We start from the raw sequence: 14,291 nt of genomic DNA, 5'->3' as shown, positions 1-14,291 counted from the left end.
GAGTGCCGCCCTCGAGCCTCGGGGGCTCCCTCCCACGTCCTAGTGGCAGCACTTAGCTCCGCGCTGGTGAGAAGACTAGATTAGGTGTCGAACGCGGCTATTCATTTGCTTTCTGTAGTTGGTTTGCCCCTTTTTGGAGTTCTGGCATTTCTCGATTGCTTGGTTGGACCCTTTCTTTGCCCTACTTCCTCGCTTGGTTCTTTGTTTTGTACCAGGGAGGGCGGCAGTTGCTCGATGCTCTCCCTCGCATGCCTCGCGCGGGGGCTGCGCAGGTGTGTGCGCTCGCCAGGCCACGAACACGCCTCGCCAAAACCCTGTCGCTCCAGAGTTCTGGCTCCCCTGACCTTCACGAGGCACTCTCGATTGAGCTTGCGGTTGGCGCACCCTCCCTTAAGTCTGTGCCCCACGGGTACCGTAACATGGTGCGCTGGGCCACAATCATGAGGCCTCGCGCAAGCAAGGGCAAGGCACCTAACAGACGTCTTAGTGATTTCTGCAGCTCTGTGATGCCTTCCGAGGACAACGACCCCCGAGCAAGACTACCCTAGGCGCATCCAGCTAAGTTACCCTTCTAAGTCTACACGGAGCATGAACGTCATAACACAACACAAGAGTGATAAACATGGAACCAAACAGCATAAGCACTGCAGTTCATTGCACGCCCCCGCGGGGCCCCATACTTGTTCTTGCAATACAGGAGGAAAGGAAAGGACAGGCAAAAGCGGCTCCAACGGCGTGGATGCTCATGAGGATCAACCCCCCGGACTCAGCCGGAGCCCTCCTCACGCTTCACCAGGGCGCGACAACGGGACGACCCGCCACCGTCCTCGAAGCGAGCCCAACGATGTGGCTGCTGGTCGTAGCCGCCACTCCTGGAGCTCTCGTCGGAGGAGGAGCTGCCGTCGCCAAACGAGTCGCGGCCATCCTTGGGGGCAAGGCCTCCCTCGTCCTCGTCGCGGCCGTCGCCAAGGCCGAGTACTTCGTTGCCCTCACCGTCCTTAGGGCAGCACCCGGCGGCGACCATCTTCCCCGAACACCCTCACGAAGAGGGTCAGGGCCCTGTCGTATTTCAAGTGGAGGGTGCACAGCCTTACCAGGCCGCGCGCGTGGGCAAACGTTTGCCAGCCGCGGGCTAAGGCTATGTTTCCCGCGGCGCAGACCTCCACCGTGACCCATGAAGCCTTGCTGCAGCAGCCGTCGGCCTGCAGCCAGAGGCCGCCGGGACCCGATGCCGGCAGCTCGACGACGAAGGAGCGCGGAAGCTGAAGCCAGGTGCTGGCCAGGTTCTCCGACCACACGGCGAACTCCGGCAGCACCTCCGCCGAGTGGAAGCGCGACTGAGGAGGTCGGGCGACCATGGCGCGCCTCCCTTCGTGGACAGGACTGCCGCATCTTGGGCGGCTCCCGCCGCGCGAGGGGACGCCGCCGTGGCCGCCAGGAATGGCGCCAGACTCCAAGGAAGTCCGCTCGCGCCCCCGAGCGGCCATGGCAGGAGTCGCGGCGTGCTTGCGGGGGCGGCCACGTCCCCGCTTGGGCGGCGGAGAGTCGGGCCCCTCCTGGAGTGCCTTCCCCTTCTCCGCGGCCGTGAATCACTTTGTCGACGCCATGGGTGTCGCTGCAAGGCGGCAAAGCAAATAGGAAGAAGAGGAAGCAAGCGGGACGGAGGAAGATATGAGCAACGGGGGCTTCAGCCCTTCCTCATTTATAGCCAGAGGGAGGCCAACCGCCAGCCTCCACGATCTAAGGTAATGATGATTTTCTTCTGCATGTAGCAGGGTCTCGTCAAGTCGGGCAGTTGCCGAGGCAACATGGGGTAGCGGAGACGCACGCGACCTATCAATCACCACACGTTAATCGAGGCCACAGGCTATTGGGCCCATGGTGCTCCGCACTTGACCCTTGGCTTTCGCCTCGAAGCCAAGTCTGAGTGCGCCTTGGGCCCAGGGGCTACTCTCGGCGTCCTGGGAATGGGGGTACCCAGACTTGCCTGCTTGCAGCCCAGGGCGTGGCTCCACCAACGGCATGGTACGGCCCATCTTCATCAACAACCACTCAAGACCCTCGCGAGGGGCCAAGCCTCGCGAGGTGGACAACGCCAAGACCTCCTGGGGGTAGCCTCCCTAGGCTGGCTCCCAAGGAGCAGAGATATCAATGCAAGGGTCACCTCACGAGGTTCACGTGACGTGAGCCATGACAACCAAGGCCAGGCGGGCGCCAGTGGGTGCAGGGTGCCAGTTTCCTCTTTGGTGCTAAGGAAGCGGGCAGGCGAGGAGTCCCGAGGCATCATGCAAAGGTTTCCATATCGATGTAACAAGACCATGACCAGCAGGACGGCAGGACGGAGGTCACCGCGGAGACCACGGCGGCGTCACCACCAGAGCCTTTGGCAGGCGAAGACCACCTTTTGTTAGGATAACTTGTAGTAGTTGTCCCCCTTCAAAATTGGCCGTTGTGGGATCCCTTCCCGCTTAAACATTCGGGAAGAGGGCCGAGGCCTCTATAAATAGGACTAGCCACCACCTTAGCAAGGGACGGATGATTGACTCCATCCTCACACACACAAGCTCACCGAGCTAAAGAACACCTCTCCTCAGCAGGTTGTTCATCCCTTGTACTAGTTCATCCTCAGCCTGCGAGTCAATCCACCACACCACACTGGAGTAGGGTATTAGACCGCAACGGTGGCCCAAACCAGTATAAACTCTCGTGTCACTTGTTCCTTGGGATCGACGAGCTAGGCCTAGAGATCGTTGCGAGAGTGAGCGAGGAAGGGAGAGATTTTCATGCGCACCCCGGTGTTCAAACCTCAAGGGTTTTCCAGAACCCGTAATCCGACAGTGGAGAGGCTGACAGCTGGGTCCACGGTAGCAGCAAGGAATTGCCTCCTTATTACACGCAAAATAATTATTCCTCCACCTGACAGCAGGGACCCACCTAACGGGGCACCGTATTTCGCGAAAAAAATGTTCCCCCCTCACTACTGGGACCCACCAGCTACATCTTCGCACAGAAGGAAGTGCCTGACAGTTAGGACCCACCTGGTCGAAGCGTACGTAGCATTGTCATTCTGGTCGCTAACGTGTATGTACATACGATCGGTATGTTTGCAGGCTGCAGCGATGAACCGTGGTCGTGTAAGGAAGGGCATGTGTCGTAGTATAGGCGCGCACATGTCGTAGTAGAGGCGTGCACGTAGCATGTACACGTACGTACAGCCAGGGTGCAAGAAAGAAATTACGGCCACGTACGTACATACGGGCAGGGTCTTGAACGCCTACTCGCGCATACGTACGGCCAGGGCTCATGTATATGGCTGGTCGGAATGGAGAAACTACGTCGTCGTCGTGTTCATGGGGAGCCAACCGGCTGGGTCGGAACGGAATGCGTCGCCGTGTTCATCGGGAGCCAACCGGCTTGGGTGGAACAACCGATGGAAACGAGGCTTGGCGTACTGCAGAACGGAGGAAACGGCCTTTTGTTCGACCGACCACGGTCGAAACGGGATCCTATTCATCGGGAAGGGTCTGGCATACCACAAAATGAAGGAAATGGACTTCTCTTGGTGGAAACGGGGTCCTATTGATCGGGAGGGGTGTGGCGTACCGCAAAATGGAGGAAACGGACTTGTGTTGGAGCGCTACGATCGAAACGGGGTCCTGTTCATCGGGAGGGGTGTGGCGTACCGCAAAACGGGACTCGACGAGATACTGTTCATCTTCACCGTCGACCTCCTCCGGCCTCTACGGGCTACTGTTCATCCACCGTCGACCTCCTCCAGCCTCCACCTACGACTGTTCATCCACGGGCTCCTGTTCATCCAGCCTCCACCGCGCGCTCCTCCACCGGCTATTGTTCAACCACCCCTCCATGGGCTACTATTCATCTAGCCCTCCACTGGCTACTGTTCAACCAGCCCTCCGCGGGGTCGTCTTGTTCATCCAGCCCTCCACGGGGTCCTATTCATCCACCCCTCCACGGGGTCATGTTCATCCACTGGCTCGATCGATCGGGGTACTGTTCATCCAGCGGCAACGGCCTCTACTGCCACGGGGTCCTATTCATCCCCCCCGGGAACTGTTCATCCACCCCCCCGACAATGCTCACTGTTCATCTAGGGGCAGCAGGTTTGATCGGCTTCAGTTAGCAGCAGTAGCGAAGGAATCACTCGATCGGGTTCAGTTAACCGCCATCGATCGATCGCTCAGGTTCAGTAACTCGTAGCCTGCAGTGCAATCGCTTGGGTTCAGTAGGCGAACGCCTCGCTCGGGTTCAGTTAGAGCCCAATGCCTCACACCCACGCACGTACATGTATGAGAGAAACATGCATCGCTCGGCCCCCGACCACCCACCGTAACCGGGAACTCCCCGATATTTTCCTCGCCCTCGCTTCTACCACGTTTTTTTCCATCATGGACGGCCCAAAGAATGTCATGCAGCTACGTCTCCGGCCTGCCTAGGATGAAAAGCCCATTTTCTGTCATGATTTTTTGTCATAGAAGTAGGAGCTCACTACATCTATGATGATACCGGGTTTTGTCACAATTATCGTCATAGAAGTGTCATAAGTATGACAGAATGTTTTTTCGTTCGGCCCAAAATGTCACGGATGTGTCCTTTTTTTGTAGTGTCTATTGTTGTACCTCGTACTGATCCTTTAGAACAATATTTGCTAGACCATGAAAATGATGTGCACTTGCGTGAAAGAAATGAAATAGATAAAATATCCTTAAACACAATTTTCCTATAGAAACTCTAGGAGGTCCTCCTCCACCTAAAGGTGATCCTGTGTTTGAATTAAAACAATTGCCTAACACTCTGAAGTATGCTTATCTTGATGAGAAAAAGACATATCCTATTATTATTAGTGCTAGCCTTTGAGAACATGAAGAAGATAGATTATTAAAAATTCTTAGGAAGCACCATGCTGCTGTTGGATCTACTCTTGATGATCTTAAGGGCATTAGTCCCACTCTGTTAGCACAAGATTAATACGGAACCTAATGCTAAACCCATTGTTGATCATCAACGACGATTGAATCCTAAGATGAAAGAAGTTGTAAGAACTAAAATACCAAAGCTTCTAGAAGCAGGTGATGGCTCGTGTCCACGTTAGTATTTCCCCCGAAGAGGAAGGGATGATGCAGCACAGCTACAGTAGGTATTTCCCTCAGTGATGAGACCAAGGTTATCAGACTAGCAGGAGAACCATGCGACACTATGTAAATGGTAGCTGCACACAAAGAACAAATACTTGCAACCCGACGCGTAAGAGGGGTTGTCAATCCCTCCTGGGTAAAAGATAGATTGGTCTATAGTAGCAAGATGTTTTGGGTTTTTTGGAATAACAGATCTGAAAATAAAAGAGGCAAATAATAGATCGGAAAGCAAATATGATAAAGAATAGACCCGGGGGTGTAAGATTTCACTAGTGGCTTCTCTCGAGAAAAATAGCATACGGCGGGTAAACAAATTACTATTGGCCAATTGATATAGCTTCAAATAATTATGACGATATCCATGCAATGATCATTATATAGGCATCACGTCCAAGATTAGTAGACTGACACACCTGCCTCCATCTACTACTATTACTCCACACATCAACCACTATCCAGCATGCATCTAGTGTATTAAGTTCATGGGAAAACGGAGTAATGCAATAAGAACAATGACATGATGTAGACAAGATCTATTCATGTAGGAATAGACCCCCCTCTTGTTATCCTTAATAGCAACGATACATACGTGTCATGTCCCCTTCTGTCACTGGGATTGAGCACCGTAAGATCGAACCCATCACAAAGCACCTCTTCCCATGGCAAGAAAAATTGATCTAGTTGGCCTAACTAAACCAAAGATTCGAATAAGAAATACGAGGCTATAAGTAATGATGCTTATAAGAGATCAAAACTCAAATAACTTCCATGGATAAAATGAATCTGATCCCAACAAACACACACAAAAAGAGTTACATCAAATAGATCTCCAAGAGACCAATGTATTGAGAATCAAAAGAGATAGAGGAAGCCATCTAGCTACTAACTACATACCTATAGGTCTACAATGAACTACTCACGCATCATCAGAGAGGCACCGATGAGGATGATGAACCCCTTTATGATGGTGTCTAGATTGGATCTGGTGGTTCTGGAACTTCTGGCGATTGGAATTGTGTTTCGTCGACTCCCCTAGGGTTTTTGGATTTCTGGGGTATTTATAGAGCAAAGAGGCGGTGCGAGAGGCCACCGAGGTGGGCACAACCCACTAGGGCGCGCCTGGGCCCCCAGGCGCGCCCTGGTGGGTTGTGCCCCCCTCGGGGCACCCCTCTGGTACTTCTTTCGCCCATCTTGTGTCTTCTGGTCCGGAAAAAATCTCCAAAAAGTTTCGTTGCGTTTGGACTCCGTTTGGTATTGATTTTCTGCGAAGTAAAAACAAGCAAAAAACAACAACCAGCACTAGGCACTATGTCAATAGGTTAGTCCCAAAAATGATATAAAGTTGCTATAAAATGATTGTAAAACATCCAAGAATGATAATATAATAGCATGGAACAAGCAAAAATTATAGATACGTTAGAGACGTATCAACAGGTATAATCTATCTGATAGCTGATAGTAGATGGGTAAGTCATGTTCATTGTGTCCCTAAGAAAGGAGGTATTACTGTTGTTCCTAATGATAAAAATGAGCTTATCCCACAAAGAATAGTGACTAGCTATCGAATGGTAATTGCTATTAGAAAATTAAACAAAGCTACTAGAAAAGATCATTACCCTCTGTCTTTCATTGATCAAATACTAGGAAGACTATCTAAGCACACACACTTTTCTTTTCTTGATGGATATTCTGGTTTCTCTCAAATACCTGTTTCACAACTTGGTAAAGATAAAACCACTTTTACTTGACCTTCGGGAACTTATGCTTATAGACGTATGCCCTTTGGTTTTATGTAATGCACCTGCTACCTTTCAAAGATGTATGACTGCTATATTCTCTGATTTTTGTGAAAAGATTGTTGAGGTTTTCATGGATGATTTCTCCGTTTACAGAACTTATTTTGATGATTGCTTAAGCAACCTTGATCAAGTTTTGCAGGGATGTGAACAAACTAATCTTGTATTTAATTGGGAGAAGTGTCACTTTATGGTTAATGAAGGCATTGTCTTGGGGCATAAAATTTCTGAATGAGGTATTGAAGTGGATAAAGCTAAAGTTGATGCAATTGAGAAAATGTCGTGTCCTAAAGACACTAAAGGTATTTGTAGTTTCCTTGGTCATGTTGGTTTCTATAGGAGGTTTATTAAAGACTTCTCTAAAATATTTAGGCCTCTTACTAATATTTTACAAAAGCATGTTCCATTTGTTTTTGATGATGATTGTGTAGAAGCCATTGAAACACTTAAGAAAGCCTTAACTTCTGCACCTATTATTCAACCACCTGATTGGAACTTGCCTTTTGAAATTATGTGTGATGCTAGTGATTATGATGTTGGTGTTGTTCTAGGACAAAGAGTTCATAAGAAATTAAATGTTATCCATTATGCTAGGAAAACTCTAGACAGTGCCCAAAGAAAATTATGCTACTACTGAGACAAAAAATAGCAGTTGTGTTTGCTTGTGATAAATTCAAATCTTACATTGTTGATTCCAAAGTAATTGTTCACACCGATCATGTTGCTATAAAAGATCTTATGGAAAAGAAAGATGCTAAACCTAGACTCATTAGGTGGGTTCTCTTGCTATAAGAATTTTACTTACATATTACTGATAGAAAAGGAGCTGAGAATCCTGTAGCAGATAACTTGTCTATGTTAGAAAATATTCTTGATGAGCCACTACCTATTGATGATAGCTTCCCTGATGAACAATTAGTTGTAATAAATGCTTCTCATAACACTCCTTGGTATGTTGACTATGCTAACTATCTCGTTGCTAAATTTATACCGCCTAGTTTCACATACCAACAAAAGAAAAAATTCCATGACTTAAGACATTACTTTTGGGATTACCCACATATTTATAAAGAGGGAGTAGATGGTATTATTAGATGTTATGTACCTTAGCATGAACAGGAACAAATCCTACGAAAGTGTCACTTTGAAGCCTATGGGGGACATCATGCAGGAGATAGAACTGCTCATAAGGTATTATAATCTGGTTTTTATTAGCCAACTCTTTTCAAGGATGCCCGTAATTTTTTCTTGTCTTATGATGAATATCAAAGAATAGGTAATATCAGTAAGCGTCGGGAAATGCCTATGAATTATTCACTTGTTGTTGAACCATTTGATGTTTGGGGCTTTGATTATATGGGACCTTTTCCTTCCTCTAGTGGGTACACACATATTTTGGTTGATGTTGATTGTGTCACTAAGTGGGTAGAAGCTATTCCAACTAGCAGTGCTGATCATAACACATCCATTAAAATGCTTAAATAAGTTATTTTCCCAGGGTTTGGAGTCCCTAGATATTTAATGATTGATGGTGGTTCGCACTTTATTCATGGTGCTTTCCGAAAGATGCTTGCTAAATATGATGTTAGCATAGAATTGCATCACCCTATCAACCTCAATCTAGTGGTAAAGTTGAACTTAGCAATAGAGAAATAAAATTAATATTACAAAAAACTGTCAATAGGTCCCGATTGGTCTAAGAAACTTGATGATGCACTTTGGGCCTATAGAACAGCTTATAAAAATCCTATTGGTATGTCTCCATATAAAATGGTTTATGGAAAAGCATGGCATTTGCCTCTTGAGTTAGAACATAAAGCATATTGGAAAATTAAAGAACTCAATTATGATTTCAAACTTGATGGTGAAAAGAGGTTATTTGATATTACCTCACTAGATGAATGGAGAACCCAAGCTTATGAAAATGCCAAATTGTTCAAAGAAAAAGTTAAAAGATGGCATGACAAAAGAATCCAAAACTGGGAATTCAAAGTTGGTGAATATGTTCTATTGTACAATTCTCATTTTAGATATTTTTTAGGAAAACTTCTCTCCAAATGGGAAGGACCATATATTATCGAAGAAGTTTATCGCTCTAGAGATATCAAGATTAATAATGCCGAAGGTACCAATCTGAAGGTGGTCGATGGACAAAGAATTAAGCACTATATTTTAGGTACACCTATTAATGTTGAAACTAACATTATCAAAACCATGACACCGGAGGAACACATAAAAGAAACCTTCTAGAACACTCCAAAACCCTGGAAAAGAAGAGGTATGTGATACGGTAAGTAAACGGACTCCGAAAAATCCGTAAAAATATTTTCTGTCAGTTTTGGAATATTAGAAAAAAGGAAAGTAAGAAATAATCGGGAAGGCAACCCAGGTGCCCACAAGACACCTGGGCGCCTGCCCCACCTGGCGCGCCCTGGTGGGTGGTGGTCCCCTCGGGCACCTTCCTGACTCCATTTTCCTTCCATATTCTTGTTTCAAGATAAAAAATATGTATATATACCCCGGGACGATTTGACCATCGCATCGCGGAGAAATCCTCTGTTCTTTTTGCGTGTTGTTTTCCTGGCAGATCTGAAAATATGTCATCTCAAGATTCAGAGGGAGAGAGCTATGTCGCTGATTATATCGCAAATCCCAAAGTCTATAGGGAGGAGGATCCTTGCGGTTGGACCACGGATGAGGAGGAAGACGCTGACATGGAGACAGCCAGGGATGATAGCTCCGATGAGGATGAAGATCCACTACCTCAACCTGGAGATACGCACGTGGAATTCAATAAGTCAAGCCTTCCTGACAAAAGAAACAAACCAAAGGCTGCAGGAGAGCAAGGCAGCATTATGCAAGAGGGTATTAAAGCTTGAGCAGGAAAATGATGATCTAAGGGAGGAATCTTTTATCCTCCGACACAAGTTGGAGAAAAAGACTACCTCTTCACCACCACCACCATCTTCATCACCAAAGGAGACTTGAGTACACGGATATGGGCACTCCCCTTGGCTTGTGCCAAGCTTGGGGAAGATGCCTCGGTATCGTATCGCCATCACTTTTATTACCTTTACCTATCTTAGTTTGATCCTTAGCTATTTCATGATTTAGTTGAATAGAAGTTTAGTATGATCTATTTTCAAGTGTTAGTTTCGTGATCTATCTATCTATGTAGTCGAGTGAGAGTTATATAATAAAGTTTAGTTTGAGTTTTTGCTTCTTTACTTTTATGTTTCAATCAAAATAAAAGAAAGTAACGAAAAATATCATATGCTAATCTTATGGTAAGTAATGACATCACATAAGGAGAAGTATAAGTGGCAAAATTTGTTGAAAGTTGACAAACATAGCATTGGTCAATAATGCAATTCATGAAAGAATTAATAAGGGAAGAGAAGATTCACATGCAAATACACTATCTTAGACATATTTTATGATTGTGAGCCCCCACTAAATATCTTATGTCAAACTGTTGACGTTGGACAAGGAAGACAACATAATGATTTATGTTTGTTCATATTCACATCGAAGTTATATTGTCATAGATCCTTCAACATGTGGTGCTTGCACAATATCTTTTCTAGCCAAAAATCCGCACTAAGTAGAGATACTACTTGTGCATCCAAAACCCTTGAACCCAAACTCATGTTTGATAGTCCACCATACCTACCTATGAATTGAGTAAGATCCTTCAAGTAAGTTGTCATCGGTGCAAAAAGGCAATAAAAACTGATAAAAAATTTGTTTGATCCTTTAGTGTAAGGGAAAATAAGTGTTGTACGAACTTGTGATGGCAAAGTAATAAAAGTGACGGATTGCATAATAAAGGTTGCTATCATAAGGGGCAATATAACATGACGTTATTTTGCATTAAGAGATTGTGCATACAAAATCAAAAAGCGCATGACAACCTCTGCTTCCCTCTACGAAGGGCCTATCTTTTACTTTTATGTGTTTACTTTTTATGCAAGAGTCAAAGTATTCTTCTCTATTCCTTTTTATTTTTCTCTTTGGAAAGCATCATGTGGCAGGGAAAGATCTAGGCACATATACCCGGTTGGATACGAGTAATCATGAGTTATTATTATTGACCTCACCCTGGAGGTGAATGAGTTGGGAGGCGAAACTATTAGCCCCTATCTTTCTATGTGTCCGGTTGAAACTTTTTGCTCATATATATGTTGTGAGTGTTAGCAATCATAGAAGATTAAATGATGATTGAGTATGTGGACTTGCCAAGAGGCTCCTATACGAGACCCTTCCTAAAAATATGATGAATTGTAGTTGCAAAGTTGACTGGGAACACAGTTTCTTGGTTTTCAATAATGTTTATGCTTTTTACTTCGATGTTGTGATGAATTGTTACTTGTTCATGAGAAGCTATATGATAAAGTTTGTTGTTGTTATAATAATGATCATGATGCTACTATGTCTGTATTTTGTTTTTATCGACACCTCTCTCTCTAAACATGTGGACATGATTTTTGATATTGGCTTTCGCTTGAGGACAAGCGAGGTGTAAGCTTGGGGGAGTTGATACGTCCATTTTAAATCATGTATTCCTACTGTTATATATAGTCTTTTTATGCTTTACAACACTTTGTGGAGTAATTCCAATGCCTTTTCTCTCATAATATGCAAGGTTTACACAAAGAGGGAGAATACCGGCCGTTGGAATTCTGGACCTGAAAAAGCTATGTCAGAGATACCTATTCTGCACATCTCCAAATGAGATGAAATTTTACAAAGAATTATTTTGAAATATATAATAAATATTGGAGAGAAGAACTACCAAAGAGGGGCAGCCAGGTGGCCACAAGATACCAGGGCGCGCCAGACCCTCCAAGCGTGCCCTGGTAGGTGGTGGGCTCCCTAGCCCACCTCCGGTGCCCATCTTCTAGTATATAAGGTATTTTGACCTAGAAAAATAAAGAGAGGACTTTCAGGACGGAGCACCGCCGTCTCCAGGCGGAACTCGGGTAGGAGCACTTTTGCCCTCCGATGGAGCGATTCCGCTGGGGGGAAGTTTCCTCCCGGAGTGGGAAATCGAAGCCATCATCATCACCAACAACCGTCTCATCTTTGGAGGCCAATCTTCATCAACATATTGAACATCACCATCTCATCTCAAAACCCTAGTTCACCTCTTGTGTTCAATCTTTGTACCAGAACCTTAGATTGGTACCTATGGGTGACTAGTAGTGTTGATTACATCTTGTAGTTGATGCTAGATGGTTTATTTGGTGGAAGATTATATGTTCAGATCCATTATGCTATTTAATATCCCTCTAATCTCGAGCATGGATATTATTTGTGAGTAGTTGCCTTTGTTCTTGAGGCCATGGGAGAAGTCATGTTGCAAGTAATCATGTGAATTTGATATTCGTTCGATATTTTGATGATATGTATGTTGTGATTACCTTAGTGGTGTTATGTGAATGTCGAGTACATGACACGGGCCTAAGGGAATGCATTGTGGAGTAGCTATTAGATGATGGGTTGCTAGAGTGACAGAATCTTAAACCCTAGTTTATGCGTTATTCCGTAAAGGACTGATTTGGATCCATATGTTTAATGCTATGGTTAGATTGTTATCTTAATTCTTATTTCATAGTTGCGGATGGTTGCGAGGGGGTTAATCATAAGTGGGAGGCTTTCTCAAGTAAGAACAACACCCAAGCACTGGTCCACCCACATATCAAATTATCAAAGTAGCGAACGCGAATCAAACCAACATGATGAAAGTGACTAGATGAAATTCCCGTGTGCCCTCAAGAACACTTTGCTTATTATAAGAGACCGTTCCAGCCTATCCTTTGCTACAAAAAGTATTGGGCTACTTTGCTGCACTTTATTTACCGTTACTTGCTCTTACAAATTATCTTACTATCAAACTACCTGTTACCGACAATTTCAGTGCTTGCAGAAATTACCTTGCTGAAAACCGCTTGTCATTTCCTTTTGCTCCTCGTTGGGTTCGACACTCTTACTTATCGAAAGGACTACGATTGATCCCCTATACTTGTGGGTCATCACTCTTTGTCGCACGTTGAAGGATTGTTATATGATTCAGTTATGTTAGCACTGTTGAGAGATTCCACTAGTGAAATTGTGAACCCTAGGCCTTGTTTCTAAGCATTGCAATATTGTTTGTGCTCACTTTTGTTACTTGCTACCTTGCTGTTTTTATATTTTCAGATTACAAAAAGCTATATCTATTATCAATACTACACTTGTATCACCATCTCTACAATTTACCATTGTATTTGGTGCGTTGGAGACACACGAGATTTCTTGTATTTGATTGCAGGGTTGTTTGAGAGGGACCATCTTCATCCTACGTCTCCCATGGATTGATAAGCCTTAGCTCATCCACTTGAGGGAAAATTGATATTGTCCTACATATCTCTACGCTTGAAGGCCCAACACGAGTATACAAGAATAAGTTGTGTAGTATAAATCAGTCCCTCTTTGGCAAACAAAACTCGAGATGTGCATGCTAATCTCCATGCATGGGATCGATATACACTGAAAGGACCAAAGAAACGGATCAATAAATTGAAGAAGGAGTTGGAGAAGTTGAAATCGGGCACCCAAAATTCTGAGAGTCGGGCGCGACTAAAGGAAGTACAGGTATTGACAGAGAACCTCTTGGATCAAGAGAAGATGTATTGGATCCAAAGAGGGAGAGCAAATTGGCTGCTGCATGGCAACAGAAACACAACCTACTTCTAGAAGACTGCGTTTGCAAGAAAGAAGCGTAATCAGATCAAAAAGTTGATGGATGATAATGGTGTATGCCACCAAGGAATGGATCCATTAAATAACACTATCAGGGAATATTTTTTGAATTGTTTGACTCAGAGGTGGTTGATCCTGATCCTACAGTTATCTCGAGGGTGCAAAGGCGTGTTACCTATGAAATGAACAATGTGCTTACGACACCTTTTTGGCAGAAGAAGTGAGAAAAGGCTTGTTTGATATAGGAGATTTCAAGGCCACGGGCCCAGATGGTCTTCACTCCATATATTATATAAGGTTCTGGCCAATGCTTGGAGATGATTTAGTTTAGGAAGTCCTCCAGGCCATTAACACATGCACAACTCCCCCTGGTTGGAATGATACAGTCATTGTCATGATACCTAAGAACAACAACCCAGAGAAGGTAACACAATTTCGTCCAATCAGTCTATGCAATGTAGTTTACAAGGTTATTTCGTTGCATGCCTTAAGCCTTTGCTTCCAGAATCATTTCTCCCACCCAGAGTGCCTTTGTTCCTGGAAGACTTACAACTAATAATGTTCTAATTGCGTATGAGAGTCTGCATGAAATAAA

The sequence above is a fragment of the Triticum aestivum genome, chromosome 2A (assembly GCF_018294505.1).
Source record: "Triticum aestivum cultivar Chinese Spring chromosome 2A, IWGSC CS RefSeq v2.1, whole genome shotgun sequence".
Classification (NCBI taxonomy): Eukaryota; Viridiplantae; Streptophyta; class Magnoliopsida; order Poales; family Poaceae; genus Triticum; species Triticum aestivum.
This window is presented reverse-complemented; position numbering follows the sequence as displayed.